Below are 13,351 nucleotides of genomic sequence, written 5' to 3'. Positions count from 1 at the left end.
GACATCTGTGGAAAATAATCCCATACCCTTGATTCCACTTCTCTGAAACCACCTGATAAACCGAATGGGAACATTGGGCATTGTAATGTTCTAAAATGGCTTGAATAGTCCTGAGGTCATGCGTTGCTTGAACGCCCTTTCTCGCCTTCCTGTCTATTTGTGTGCCTTGTGGGTGTGGGAAAGGACGGGCCGTTTTACAGCTGCTTCTCCCCTGCTTCCCCTGGGATGGTCCGGGCCCTCTCTGCACACACCGGCTGTCTTCTCTCTCTGCCAGGTTCCTCCTCCTCTGTCTAGCTAAGATTATTTCGTTATCCTCTGCTTCCCTTCCCGACCTGCTTATCTAGGTCGCTTCCTTTCCTTCCAGCCATGCTGCCTCCCGGGAAAGTACAGGGAAACCCAGGAGATGAACCCAGCCCAGCTGCCTCTGAGCATGGTCTTCTAGCCATCTGCCATTCCTTTCCAAACGAACCAGAGCCCTTTGTCCCAGGTGCTCAGCCCTCTGTGCACTGGCCTCATGGACCCTTTACTTGCTTCCCGCCACTTCCTTTCAGGTGGCCTGTGGTTCCGACCAAATGGGAAGACTCACCACTTCCAGAACACAGGACTGCCCTCCCTGTGCTCACTCTCCAGGAAACACCAGGGCCACCTCCCCCTCCCCACCTTCCTTGTCCCCTCTCCACCTTCCTTGTCCCCTCTCCACCTTCCTTGCCCCGCCCCCCCCATCTGCAGAAGACCGCAGTTACGTTTTCTGTCTTTCTCCTGTAACACTGAAACTAGTCAGCCTACTGTTGGTCATGGTGTGCTTCAGGTCAGCCATCTTTACAACCATCTTTACTTCCATGCCAGACCGTAAACACTCTGAGGGCAAGGACTATGTGTTCTTTATAATGTCTGGCCCCATGAGTAATGCCTAGCTGTGTATGGTAAGCATTTCATAGAATCATGGAATATTGCTGATTGGAGGTATTCTGAGCATAGAAACATTGGTTAGTCTGGGATTTCTGGAACTGTCCTGATTTTAAAATTCTCTATCCCTTTATCTTCCATAAATACAATTGTATTTTTCCAACAACACACACTGATTGTTAGTTTGGAAAACGACAGTTGCCATAGACATCAACTAGTTTAATCCTTCATATCTATGAATTGTGATTGAAGGAAGTTTCAGGGGTGGGTGGGCTTGGCTCCCGTTATTACCCTCCATGCATTTGTCATGATAGCATTAAGGGGTCCATTTGGGAATTATTTTTAAAGTTCTGTTTTGATACAAAACAAGTTATGAATATGGCCTCGGTAATAAGTTGAAATACATATTTTCCCCACTCAGACTAGAAGCTTTCTCCCAGCCGCAATGTAGTAGCCATACATTCACTCATTCATTTTAGCAAATATTTATTGAGTGCCTGCTACGCACCACGTACATAATACGGATAAATCGGTCAAAAGTTCCCACCTTATGAAGCTTGCATTCCAGGAAGCAGAAGAAGACAAAGTACAATGACAGGTGTGCTGGAAGGTCTGTACTCTGGAGAAAAGGGGGAGAATGGTGCTGAGCAGGATGGGAGGGGAGCTGCAACTTAAAACAAGATGATTGGCAGAGACCTGAAGGCAGCAAAATAATGAGCCCTGAGGATATCTATAGGAAGAACATTCTAGGCCAAGAGAACAGTGGCTGTGTGTGGGAGTGGCTTGTCCTATGCAGGAACAGCAAGGATACGGCTCTGCAGCAGGGAGCATGGGGGAGGAGGACTCGATGTGTTGGAGGAGGTGGGAGGAGTTCAGACCACTTCAGTCCCTCAAACAAGCATTTCTCCACTACTGACATTGTGGGCTGGATAATTCTTCGCTGTGGGTGCTATACCATGCATTGTAGGCTGTTTAACGGCACCCCTGGACTCTACTTACTAGATGCAAGTAGCAGCCCCCGCCCTCCATGGGTGACAACTAAAAATGTCTCAGGACATTGCCAAATGTCCTTTGAGGTGCGAAGTCACACTGGAGTTTAGAACCAACGTTTTAGATCAAAGTAAGGACTTTGTTACTTGGGGTAATTCTTTCATTTTAACAAGACTCCTCTGGCTGCCATGTTGAGAATAAATTGAATAGGGCACAGGTGGGAGAAAGAAGCCCGGGAGGAATTTGGCAAAAGATCAGGAGGGACGTGAGTGCACCTAGAACCAAGACTGGAGTGGGCTGGGGTTGGTGAGGAGTGATCAGGTTTGATATATTTTGAATGAAGAGCCGCCAGGATTTGTGACAGACTGGATGTTGGGTGTCAAAGCATAGTCAACATTAGCTACAAGGAGGTGGGTCCGAGCACAGAGCTTGCAGGTGAGACACTGGTTTTGGGGGGACGTCTAGAGTTTGGTTTGAACATCTGGCATTTAAGAACATTGATAGTCCTCTGATTTCTCCCTCACAGTACCCCTAGGAAGTGGGTATGCTCTTCCTTTACAATAAAAGGACACTGAAGCCCATGAAGGTTAGTTGACTGTACCAAGTCACACAATCTCTACAGAACACGAACAGAATTTTAATCCTGAAATGCTGCCTACTAACCCCCAGCTCCTTGATACTCTTGAAAGTGCTTTTGTATGGTTCCAGAAGTTCCCAACACGAGGCCATTAGTATCGTATGCCCTACAGGAGTTCATTCAGCAATTTTTCATGAACTGAAGTTCAGCTAAATGCTGACATTTTAAATGGAGACGGTCATTTCTTTTGCATCTTATACAAGACTGAAAACAAACTTTAGAAATGATTGTGTATAGTAAAGCCACCTGGCATACCAGGAAATCGGGTTTGTGGTTGCTTGCATATAAGTAACCATTTCTCAAAGTCTGTCCTGAGCCGTACCAGTTGCCTGGCTCATCAAGGGTTCTCTGGTGGGCTGGGTTTGGAAGCATGTCCTGGGTCCTTCTCTTGGGGATCCACAGTGCATGTTAGCAGACTGCTTCTGTTCTTCCCTTGAAATGTATTAAGCATCTTGTAGGCACGGATACTGTTACACCATTTTCCCATCTTGGATGTGTTTCTATGGGTCTGCCCTAGTCACGGCTGTGTCCTGGTACCCCCTTGATCTGCACGTTCTCTCAATTATACGTGTCCCTGAAGCCTAGGTATGACATTAACAGGCTGTTCTGTACCCCTTTCATTTTTCTAGCAGACCCTTCTGACCTTTTAGCTAGGCAGCCATCAGACCCCGAGTGATGAATGGGAATGGATCTTCTTGAACTAGATCCTGAGATCTTTTGCATCCTCTGTCTAAAAGCAGGTTTTCTTTCTCTTTGGTTATATAATCTGTGCATTTAAACTGTGGGACTCAACAGGGTAATTACAACCCAGGAGCTGTCAGCAGTTTGAACCACGGAGCAGGCAGTGGGGAGCTGTGCGCCATGATTGATTCCTTGGGCATTTGCGAAGTCTGAAGGTGACGTGAACTGAACTGCCCTGAAGAGCTGCTCACAGGCCTCTCTGCTGTTACGAGTTGGGTAGTCTTGCTGTGGTTTAACCTAAAACAGACCGCTGCTGTTTCTCCTTTCTCTGAGAACCATCAGTGCCAAGGGAGCAGTCTTAGGAGGTCTCTGAGGGTTTATCCTTCATGAGTCCTTGGCAGGGCCGGTTTCATGGGCATGTGGCCTGTGTAGGTACACAGAGCCCAGACTCAGAAGGGCTCTGTGTTTGGTTTAATGCTCTGTTTTCACGGTCTTGAAATTCTTAATGACAAAGGGCCCCATGTTTTCCTTTGGGAGTGGATCCTGCAAATTATGTAGCTAGTCCTGATTCTAAGAGCTGGCCCCTGTCCTTGACTTCCTAGCTTCCAGGGGGAGGACACAAAGGAGTAAGGATTTTGCATCTGGAGGGCATTTAAGAACCACCTACAATGTTAATCTCATGTTTCTTTACATGCTACAGTTTAGGGTTTGAGAATTGGAGTATCCATTGACTTTAGAGAAAGAACATGTTTTTTTTTTTATTTTTTTAAGATTTTATTTATTCATTTGAGACAGAGATAGAGAGCATGAGCAGGGGAGAGGCAGAGGTAGAGGGAGAAGCAGGCTCCCCGCCAAGCCAGGAGCCAGACGTGGGGCTCGATCCCAGGACGCTGGGATCATGACGTGAGCCGAAGGCAGATGCTTAACCATCTGAGCCACCCAGGTGCCCCAAGAAAGAACATGTTTCTTGATGGTGGACCCCATTCAGTAGAGGAATGGCTGTCATAAATAGCACTGAGTTGTTGCTAAGGAAGTGATGTGGGATCCTAAGCCCTTCTCAGAGTCTTTGTTCTAGCTGAAACAAGGGCCGATCATCTGTATATAAAATAAGCTTTTAGGTAGGATACAGGATACTTCTTGATTGGCAGCATCACCAAGGTGAAGATTAATTATGACAGTTCATTCATTCAACAAATACTTACTAAGCACCTGCCATGTGCTGGGTACTGTGCTAGGAGGAGAGAGTGGGTAGGATCTTGAATTTGAGTTCCCCCAAAGCTGATCCCGTGACAGAAGATTTGGGTGCAAGTGATTTATTGGGGAAGTGATCCCTGGAAATACTGGCAGGAGAGTAAGCAAGTGAGACATAGACATGAAGGAATCCAATAAAGGGTAGATTACCTCTGGGGGCAACCAGCTCGCAATCCCACAGGGGACCACTGGAAGACAGTGTAGAACAGGCCCTGGAATAGTCCATAGAAGGACTTGGAGGTTGGTTATTTACCCACTAACCATCACCCGTCTTTGGCTGAGTGCCACCCCTTGGGCATTTTTGGCCTGCCCCTCTGTGCAAGGATGAACACAGCTCTTGGCCAAAGAAAGGTTTTAGACAAAGAATCACAAGCACTTGGAGGAGGAGACTGTGGGTGAGTATAAGATGGGTGGGTTCCAGGGGTGAGGGGATAACAGAGGTGAGGCTGCCATTTTGGATGGGTTTGTAGAGGGAGGCCTTCCTGAAGAGGTGACATTTGAGCAGAAACATGAATGAAGTTTAAGAGTCCTGTGGATATCCCAGGCAGAAGGAACAGTGAGTGGGAGGACCCTACACAGCAGCACATGAGGGGGTTTGAGGAAGAGCACAGAGGCTATTTTGGATGGAGTGGGATAATCAAAGGAGAGAAGGCTGGGAAGTAAGATAAATAGGGTACCCAGGGACCAGGGTAAGGATTTGGGGTTGTATTCAGAGTGTATTGGGTATCTATTGGAGAATTCTGAACAGAGGAATGACATGATCAGATTTAAATTTTAGAAAGAATCGTCCTCCCTTCTGGGTGGAGAACAGACTGGGGCCGGGGGCAATAGGGAGAAGCAGGGAGATGCTGCTGCTTGATCAGAATTCAGAGTTCAAGGGTCTAGAATTTCTCAAAAGGACAAGCTGACTGTGCTTTATTAGGACAACAGTGTATACACCCAGCCCAAGCAGCTGCATCCTGACTTGCTTCTGTGTTCTTGCTTTAGGCCACAGCTCTTGATTTTTGTTTGCTCTGAGGGGCCCTGCCTCTCAGCCCCCTTCCCGATCATGGGACCCCTTCTCCCTTCTTAGGGCCACCAGCAGCCTTAGTTCTTCCCATCGCTCCTGCCCTTCAGTGCTTCTCCGACACCCACTCCGGCTCTCGCCATGCCCTGACACACGGTTACTGCGAGATCCAAAGATTTCACTGGAACATTTATGTGAACACTGCTTTTCTCGCTTTTATCTTTCAGTGTATTGTAGCCGAGCTTTGGGGGTTTTTGGTTTGTAGCAAAAGGATTCACACAACCAGATTCCTCATCCTCTTGTCACTGAAGGTTGGCTCCATTGATTCGCTGCCTCACAGACTACGGAGGCTGTGAGTCACTGACATCTGACTTAGAAGCAGCATCGGGCAAAGACCTGCCATGGCTTTCCCAGTCCACCAGCCTTGTCCTCTCTTGAGCACTTGGGCTGGGAAAGAGGTGGAGCAGGGTTCCTGCTGAGGCTGCAAAGGAGCCAATGGGCCATGGTAGAGTGGAGATGTAGGAGATGCCACCAGGGGAAGGCCTGGGATGTTCCATAAACAGATAGGGCACGAGTTGCCATGCCAGGCACTGGGATTCCACAGGGTAGTCCCTGTCTTTGTGTTCACACTCTGGACACCCTTCTTTGCTGAGGCTCACTGAGCCAGCTTTTAGATCTAAGGACCCCATGGGTCCATCATTCTGTTTCCTCTCCCCATGGAGAGAGAAAGGAAGGGCCAGGGGCCAGTTGACCTGCTCATAGCAGTCATAACATGAGGCACTTTCCACTCTGTTGTTTATCCAGTGTGATAAAATGGCGGCTGCTGGAAATGAGGTGGTGGCTTTCAACTGGAAACTCAGAGACCAAAGAGGGAGTAGAATCAGAATATGTTTTGGATTTTTGGCTTTGTGCAGGTTTTGTTTTGTTTTGTTTTGAAATGGAATGAGGAATGTCTTTTTTTTTCTTTTTTCTTTTTTAATAATGAGAGGCACCCATCGAGGAAAAGTAGAATGCTAGGACCATAGAGAATACCTAATAGACAAAAGGTGAAAATACATTGTGATCTTTGGGAGTTTGGTTTTCTGAAAACTTTGTAACTTTGAGATAGTATTTGGTCATTTGATTGCTGGGGTTCTTGATGATTTCTTAAAATACTGTGGCATCTTTCATCTATATTCTAGGTTTTTTTCAGTCATAGACCGTTAATCAGAATATTAAAATTTTCAAAAGCAAAATCATTTTTTCTTTAAAGTGTGGGGAAAGTATCCTTAAACAGGAATTACTTTTGAAAAATGGAAACTTTATATTACTTTATGTGTGTTCACTGTTAACTTGCTATTTCTTTGTGTTTTTGAACACATAATAAGTGAAAAATGTAACTGCCACAACTGAAGTAAAATGTAAATTTAAATTTGCACATTATTTACATAAATGTAAATTTTCACATTAGAAAAAATGATTCTTATTTGAACAACATGGTGAAAAGTGTTCACGGTAAAACTTATGATAAAATGGCTCCAAAATTAATTTGTCTAGAAACCATATAGGCATTATTATTAAAATAAATTTTATAAATGTATCTCTACTGCAAGAGCACTGAAGGGTGAACTCAGGAAGGTTTAGCTACATTTTTCTGTAAAACGTAGTTTCATATAGCTTAAAATCCCCATGTTTTCTCCTTTCCTTCCACTCAAATAGATAGTTCTTTAATAAAACTGTATCTCTCATAAGTCCTCCTAATAGAATTTGCAGTGTTCACAAAAGGAAAATGTGTAGGGCTAGTTAGTGATGAGACCATGTTTGCTTGTTTATTTGGCACTTACTCCATGCATTGTCCTCAAGTTCATTTGCAAAAATCTTTTAGTCCTTAGTGTCTCTCTGTGTACATATGGGGTCACAGAATATAAACTTTCATCTCAATAAAGGAAGAGCTGGCAGGATTCAACACCACATGAAGAAAGTTGGTTTTTCTCTGGGAATTCTTTTATTTTCAGTCCAGTTTTAGGTTAGAAAAACAGGCTAAAAACAAAACCCAACAATTCCTAGCATAATGGAAATTAAATGAACAATTGCGTTTTGCATCACCTGGCTAGTTATTTATAAAACCGTAAGTCAGATTCTTTTCAGCTGTGTCTTGGACTGGGCTTCTTACTCTGATGTGGATACGTATCACCTGGCACTGTTAAAATGCAGATTCTGCATTTCTAACAAGCTTCCGGATGGTGCTGATGCTGCTGGTCCATGGGCATCCATAGAGAAGCACAGTTGGAGACAACTTGCTTTGGGACACATCTTGCTTGACTGTGGGGCCAGGCTATACCTGGGGGAGGGACTGACTGCTTTGGAAAAAAGATTTTAAAGGTAAGTCAGCCTGAAAATTTTTCGGATGCAGAAAACCCTTCTTATACATATGTGATGGTCGAGCACCTGTCTTCCCAGGAGCAGGTGAAATGGAGAGATGTGGTAAGGGGGGGATGTGCTTGATTTCTTTTTTCTTTTACTTTTTCTTTCTTTCTTTTTTTTTTTTTTTTTTTTAGTCTTGTTTGAGAACATTTAAACTGCTACTTCTCTGCCCAAACCCACAGTTATCCAGGGAGGGAGGGTTCCTTAAAGCTTGGAGGCCCCTGAAGTAACTGATTTGCATTCGTAGTAGAGGGCATCCATTGTTTATGACCTCATATGGAAGCTGCTGGGCGTTGCTCAGGAACACAAAAAGCAGAGGTTACACTTTTGAGCAGTATGGGGCCATTGATATTAAGGAAGGGACTGGTGGAGATTACAAAAGAATTTCCGGTGATAATTACAAGGACAGCACTCTCTTCTCCTTAGCAACCATCCAAGCAAAGGGAGCAGAAGCTTGGAATAGCAGCGGTCCCTACAGAGAAATGTGTGTGCAGACAGAGTCAAAAGCAATTGAAGTAAGTTTGCACTAATGACTTTGGGGACCAGAGTGCCCCGAGAATGGAAGAGGAGGGCCTTATCAGGGGTGACCTCAAATTTGCAATTAAAATGACTGTCGGGCATATAAATGGACACCTGGGTGGGAGGATTGTGTAGTGTAGGTGGTACTCAGTGAATTTCTTTATCTTGGACTTTGGATGGAGAAAAGTTTTTCCTCTGCTGCTTGTAAGCTCAGTAATGACAGATGGTTCTTATTTTCTTGCTGGTTTCTGTTCCCAGAGGAATAAAGTAGGAATTGTGTTCAGAATTCAAGCCTATACAAAGATCCTTGCTTTGGCGTGGGCAATTTAGGAATACAAGGACATTGGCTGTGATTATTAAATCAAGGCAAAGAAGGACTGTAGAAGGTGGTTATGCACTTGAGGACTAGACAGAACTCGTCCTGTGACCTTGATCAGGTTATTATCCTTCTAGTGTTGGTTTACTATAGTGAGGGCAATAATGCCTCCCTTCAGTGGGTTGGAGATGACTTTCATGAAGTGTCTAGGAGAATATTTGGTATATAGCTTTTCAGTAGGTAGAAGAGTTACCTTAGGTTTTCTGAGCTATAGCTCATGATTATATTTCAAGATGAGAGCTGGAGTTCTGAATTGAATGTAAATTTGAATTTCATCAATTGAGTATAGCAACAAAAATAACAGAGGTCATAGAGAATACATGATGTCAAGAAAGCAAGATGCCCGAAAGTAGGAGGACAACAGTAAATTAATAGTTTTTGCAAATGTGACAAATTAATTTTTGAGCCCTTTGCACATTGGGGTTACCAGTGAAATGTCTGGGGCTATAAGGATCAGAGGAGAGTTAAGTTCTGATTATTCTAAGAACTTACAGAATTCCTAAGTGCTTCTGAGCCAAGGACAATGTGAGGCTCCCCAGTTCTTTCTCTTTCAGTCACCTTGTAACAGAGTGACTGTGATTGCCACTCAAAACCCATTGACTACCCAATAGCCAATTCCAGATTCTCTCTAGGGCCCGCTCTAGCATTTGTGCCATCTAATATGGGAGCCACTCAGTGCGTGTGGCTTTGAGCACTCAACGTGTGGCCAGTTCAAGTTGAGATGTGCTTGCAAGTGCAAAATACACACTGGATTTCAAAGATTTAGTATGAAAAGTCAAGTATATCATTAATAATTTTTGTACAAAAATATTTGTTAAAGTGATATTTTGGACTTAAAATAATTAAAATTAATTTGACCTGTTTTTACCTTTTTTTTAAAAAAAATATTTATTTGATAGAGACACAGCGAGAGAGGGAACACAAGCAGGGGGAGTGGGAGAGGGAGAAGCAGGCTTCCCGCTGAGCAGGGAGCCTGATTCGGGGCTCAATCCCAGGACCCTGGGATCATGACCTGAGCTGAAGGCAGACGCTTAACGACTGAGCCACCCAGGCGCCCCTGTTTTTACCTTTTTAACATGGCAACTAGAACATTTAAAATTATACATGTGGCTCGCGTTTTATTTCTATTGAGCAGTGCTGGTCTAGACTGCGCTGAAAGAGACCCATCTAGGCATTAACTGGAGAGGTTTAAATCCTCAAACTCCCCTGTCTCAAAACAGGAACAAAACAAAACTTCGTGGTGGCTTAGAGGAGCTTCCTGATCTGAGTTCTGTTGTCCTTTCTTAGCAAAAGGAACACTGTGCAAGGTAATGATATTTTTATGGCAAACACATTAAGTCTTTCCAGATACAGTCTCAAAGTGTTTACATCATTTACATTCAGATTTTTCTTAACATGGTTCTAAGTCAGCATTTGACAACTGTTATCTAAGAGACAGTGTTTTATTGAAGGGTGTCTGTTTCTGAAACACACAGAAACAAATGCGGTAAGTGAATATTGAAACAAAAGAAAAGTTACTCGGTGCACTTTTGCTCAATATTGATCTTACTGTAAAAATAAAAGGCAATTTTGCATCAGTTAAATGGTGTCACAATTATCGGTTCTCTTTCTTCATGGAATACAGGGAGTCAGCAAAGTAAATTGAATCTTTCAGGTTCTAAGTTGTCAGGGAGTTCTTGAAAGCAAACTGCAATCCGATTTCTGCAGCAGAACTGAGATGAGGAGAGGGGGCAAGATGATTTAGCCAGCTTCTTCAGGCTCCTGACGGATCGCTCAGAAGATGCAGATAAATGGAGGGCTTTGTGCTATTAAATAGAGTTATGGTTCTGAACTTGAAATGAATACTGTGATGTGGCTTGAGTAGTCCTATTAATGGAATATTTTTGGTCACTTGTTTGTCCTTAGATTATCTCAGCTCCGGAGATGGGAATGATGAACGTTGCACTCTCATCGTGGGGAGAAGGAGGGATGGCGGGTCGATTAATTGGGATTGAAGAATGGCCCATGAGTTCTTTCACCAGCATATCCCCGTGTCCCCGGATTTTGATTTAACATGCCATTTCTCTTTCTTGAAGGCCATCTATGGAAATAGTAGAGGGGCTTTTTTCAACCTCATTCAACCTTCGGTGAATCCTCAAAGTTGGCAGGGACATCCTGAGGCTGGTAATTTCATGGGAGAGGTTTTAGCATTTCCAGGGTGCTTAGGTGTAGTTGGGCTATGCTGTTTGTGGTGTGGGCGGCGAGAACGTGTATTACCAGGGAGACTCTACTCATATTTGGCACTAAATGTTTTTTTCCTTTTTAAAAAAAAAAAATTTATTAAATTCTAGTTAGTTAACATACAGTATAATATTAGTTTCAGGTGTACAATTTAGTGATTTAAGTGTCACTAAATGTTGAAGTACTTTAACTTTCTTAAGAAATTCCAAAGTAGTTTCTACCCCCCCCTTTTTTTTTCTTTTAATGCTGTAGGTTTCTGGGTTATAACGCCAAGTTGCCTTGACAAACACCCAGAATCCTAACTTAGGGAAGTACATTGGGCCTGCCTTGGGGAAGGATTGTAAAGTGGAGGGGTTTACTTTCCTACTCTGCCAGATATATTAGTCACTATCCTAAGGTTTTCCCAGGTAACGGTGGTAGGAAGTTTCATTCATGCAGTAAGCATTTATTAAGTACTGTAAGGTGTGGAAACACTCTGTAAAGAAGGAGAATAACCCTAGAGGACAGTATGATGAGGACTTGGCTCCACATTGGCTTTTTCAATATCCCCTGCCTCTGGTGGAGTCCTGAGGACCATGTTAGCACAGCACTGACTGCTTCTCACTTGTGGATCTCAGGTGGTGGGGACAGTAAAGTCTAAGGGAAAGTTGTTCAATGCCATTTATAATTTCAGCCTCTCTACTTCTTCAGAACCATCTTGAATTTCTTTAAAATCATTACTCTCAGTTTGAAGCATTAGGTTATCTTCATTTCAAATGGTTTTAATCTTTCTTTTTTTTCTTTAAAGATTTTATTTTAGAGAGCATGTGTGGAGAGGGGCAGAGGGGCAGGGAGAGAATCTTCAAGCAGACTCCCTGCTGAGCATAGAGGCAGGGCTTGATCTCGGGACCCTAAGATCATGACCTGAGCAGAAGCCAAGAGTCAGATGCTTAACTCACAGAGCCCGACAAATGGTTTTAATCTTAACAGTATCCTTCAGTTTCTGACAGAAATGAAAAAAAAGTTGTATTCTAAACTCAAGGTTGTCCAGATTTCTATTAATTCAGTTAACTGATAAAGTGTATGAAACTTCTGGAATTATAATTTACTATTTTGAATTTTATCTCTGCCTGCATGGTGGTTCACCGCACTCCACTGCATTAATCTTCATCAATTTACATTTCAGTCATCTTGTTTATCTGTTGTTAATCTATTCATCTGCATAATTCTTGCCAAACTTGGCTACAATAGCTGATATGGAATATATTACACAAGACTCATTGAGGTTAGAAGACAAAGAATGGCATTCTGATTTTGAGCTTTATTTGGAATTCTCAGTGACTCTTCCTGCAGTGACTGATGACAACAGGTGTTCCAGAAGTTAGCTGTTGGAAATGACAGTTTTTTTATCTTCACTCCTGGCTCTCAAAAATTGGATGCCAGCTAGTCAGTACAGTTACTGTGTGTGTTTCTTAAAGATTCTTGTTGAAATGAAACTTCATTGTTTTCAGACTAAATGATTTTGTTTAATATTTTTTTTTTTTTTTACAGATTTATTTATTTTTAGAGAGAGTGCGCATGTGTGCAAGTGTGCGAGCACAAGCCAGGGGGAGGGGTAGAGAGAGAGGGAGAGAATCCTCAAGCAGATTCCCCACGGAGCACAGAGACCAACAGAGGGCTCAATCCCAGGACCCTGAGATCATGACCTGAGCTGAAATCAAGAGCTGGGCGCTCAACTGACTGAGCCACCCAGGTACCCCTCATTTAACATTTCAATGCTAGTTTTCAACTTCCAAGTCATTTCCTTTTTTTACACTCCACATGTAACCCAACAGTCAATCCTATTGTCTCTACATTCAAAATATTACCGAATTGACCACTTTTCTCAGTGTCAACTGTCATCAGCATTGACCAAGGCACTGTCCTCACTCCTCTGGGCTCTTGTAGCAGCCTGTTAATTGGTTTCTTTGCTTCACCCTTGGCCTACTACAGTCCTCCAAATAGCGAGGCATGCATCCTTTAAAACTATAGTTCAGGCTACATAAGTTTGCTGCCTAAAACTCTCTAGTTGCTTTCCATTTAACTGAGTATCAGATTCAGTCAATGTCTTTGCATGATCTGGCTCCCCTTTTCGATTTCATCTCCCTCTAGTGTTCCCTTGCGCACTCTGCTGTGCTCCAGCTGCATGGATCACATCGACCTTGTAAAACACTCCCCTCAGGGCCTTTGCACCTGCTGTCTCTTCTTACTGGAATCCCCTTCTTCCACATCTTCGAAAGGCTTACTCTGTCATTCTCTCAGGTCTTTGCTTATATGCCACTTTTAGAGGCCCTCCTGAAGTCCCTGTCTAAAATAGAACCCGCCCCCCCCCCCCCCGCTTGCT

The 13,351-nt window shown here is 43.5% G+C and overlaps 1 protein-coding gene across 7 annotated transcripts in view; it reads left to right on the top strand.

Moving 5' to 3' along the window:
* The window catches only part of PLCB4 (phospholipase C beta 4), a 407,599-nt gene that overhangs the window by 121,763 nt on the left and 272,485 nt on the right, over nt 1–13,351 (top strand). The window contains exon 1 of one of the 7 annotated variants that reach the window (XM_078056947.1): nt 7,759–7,832. The exons of the other annotated variants lie outside the window; for them this stretch is intronic. The gene's annotated coding sequence lies outside the window, so the exon portion shown is untranslated. Of the gene's footprint in view, nt 1–7,758; nt 7,833–13,351 lie in introns of those variants that run through there. 7 annotated transcript variants of the gene reach the window in all.

This window comes from Halichoerus grypus, chromosome 10 (genome assembly GCF_964656455.1).
Source record: "Halichoerus grypus chromosome 10, mHalGry1.hap1.1, whole genome shotgun sequence".
In the NCBI taxonomy this organism is placed as follows: domain Eukaryota; kingdom Metazoa; phylum Chordata; class Mammalia; order Carnivora; family Phocidae; genus Halichoerus; species Halichoerus grypus.
Note: the sequence above shows the minus strand (reverse complement) of the source record. Positions and strands in the feature narration are given on the sequence as shown.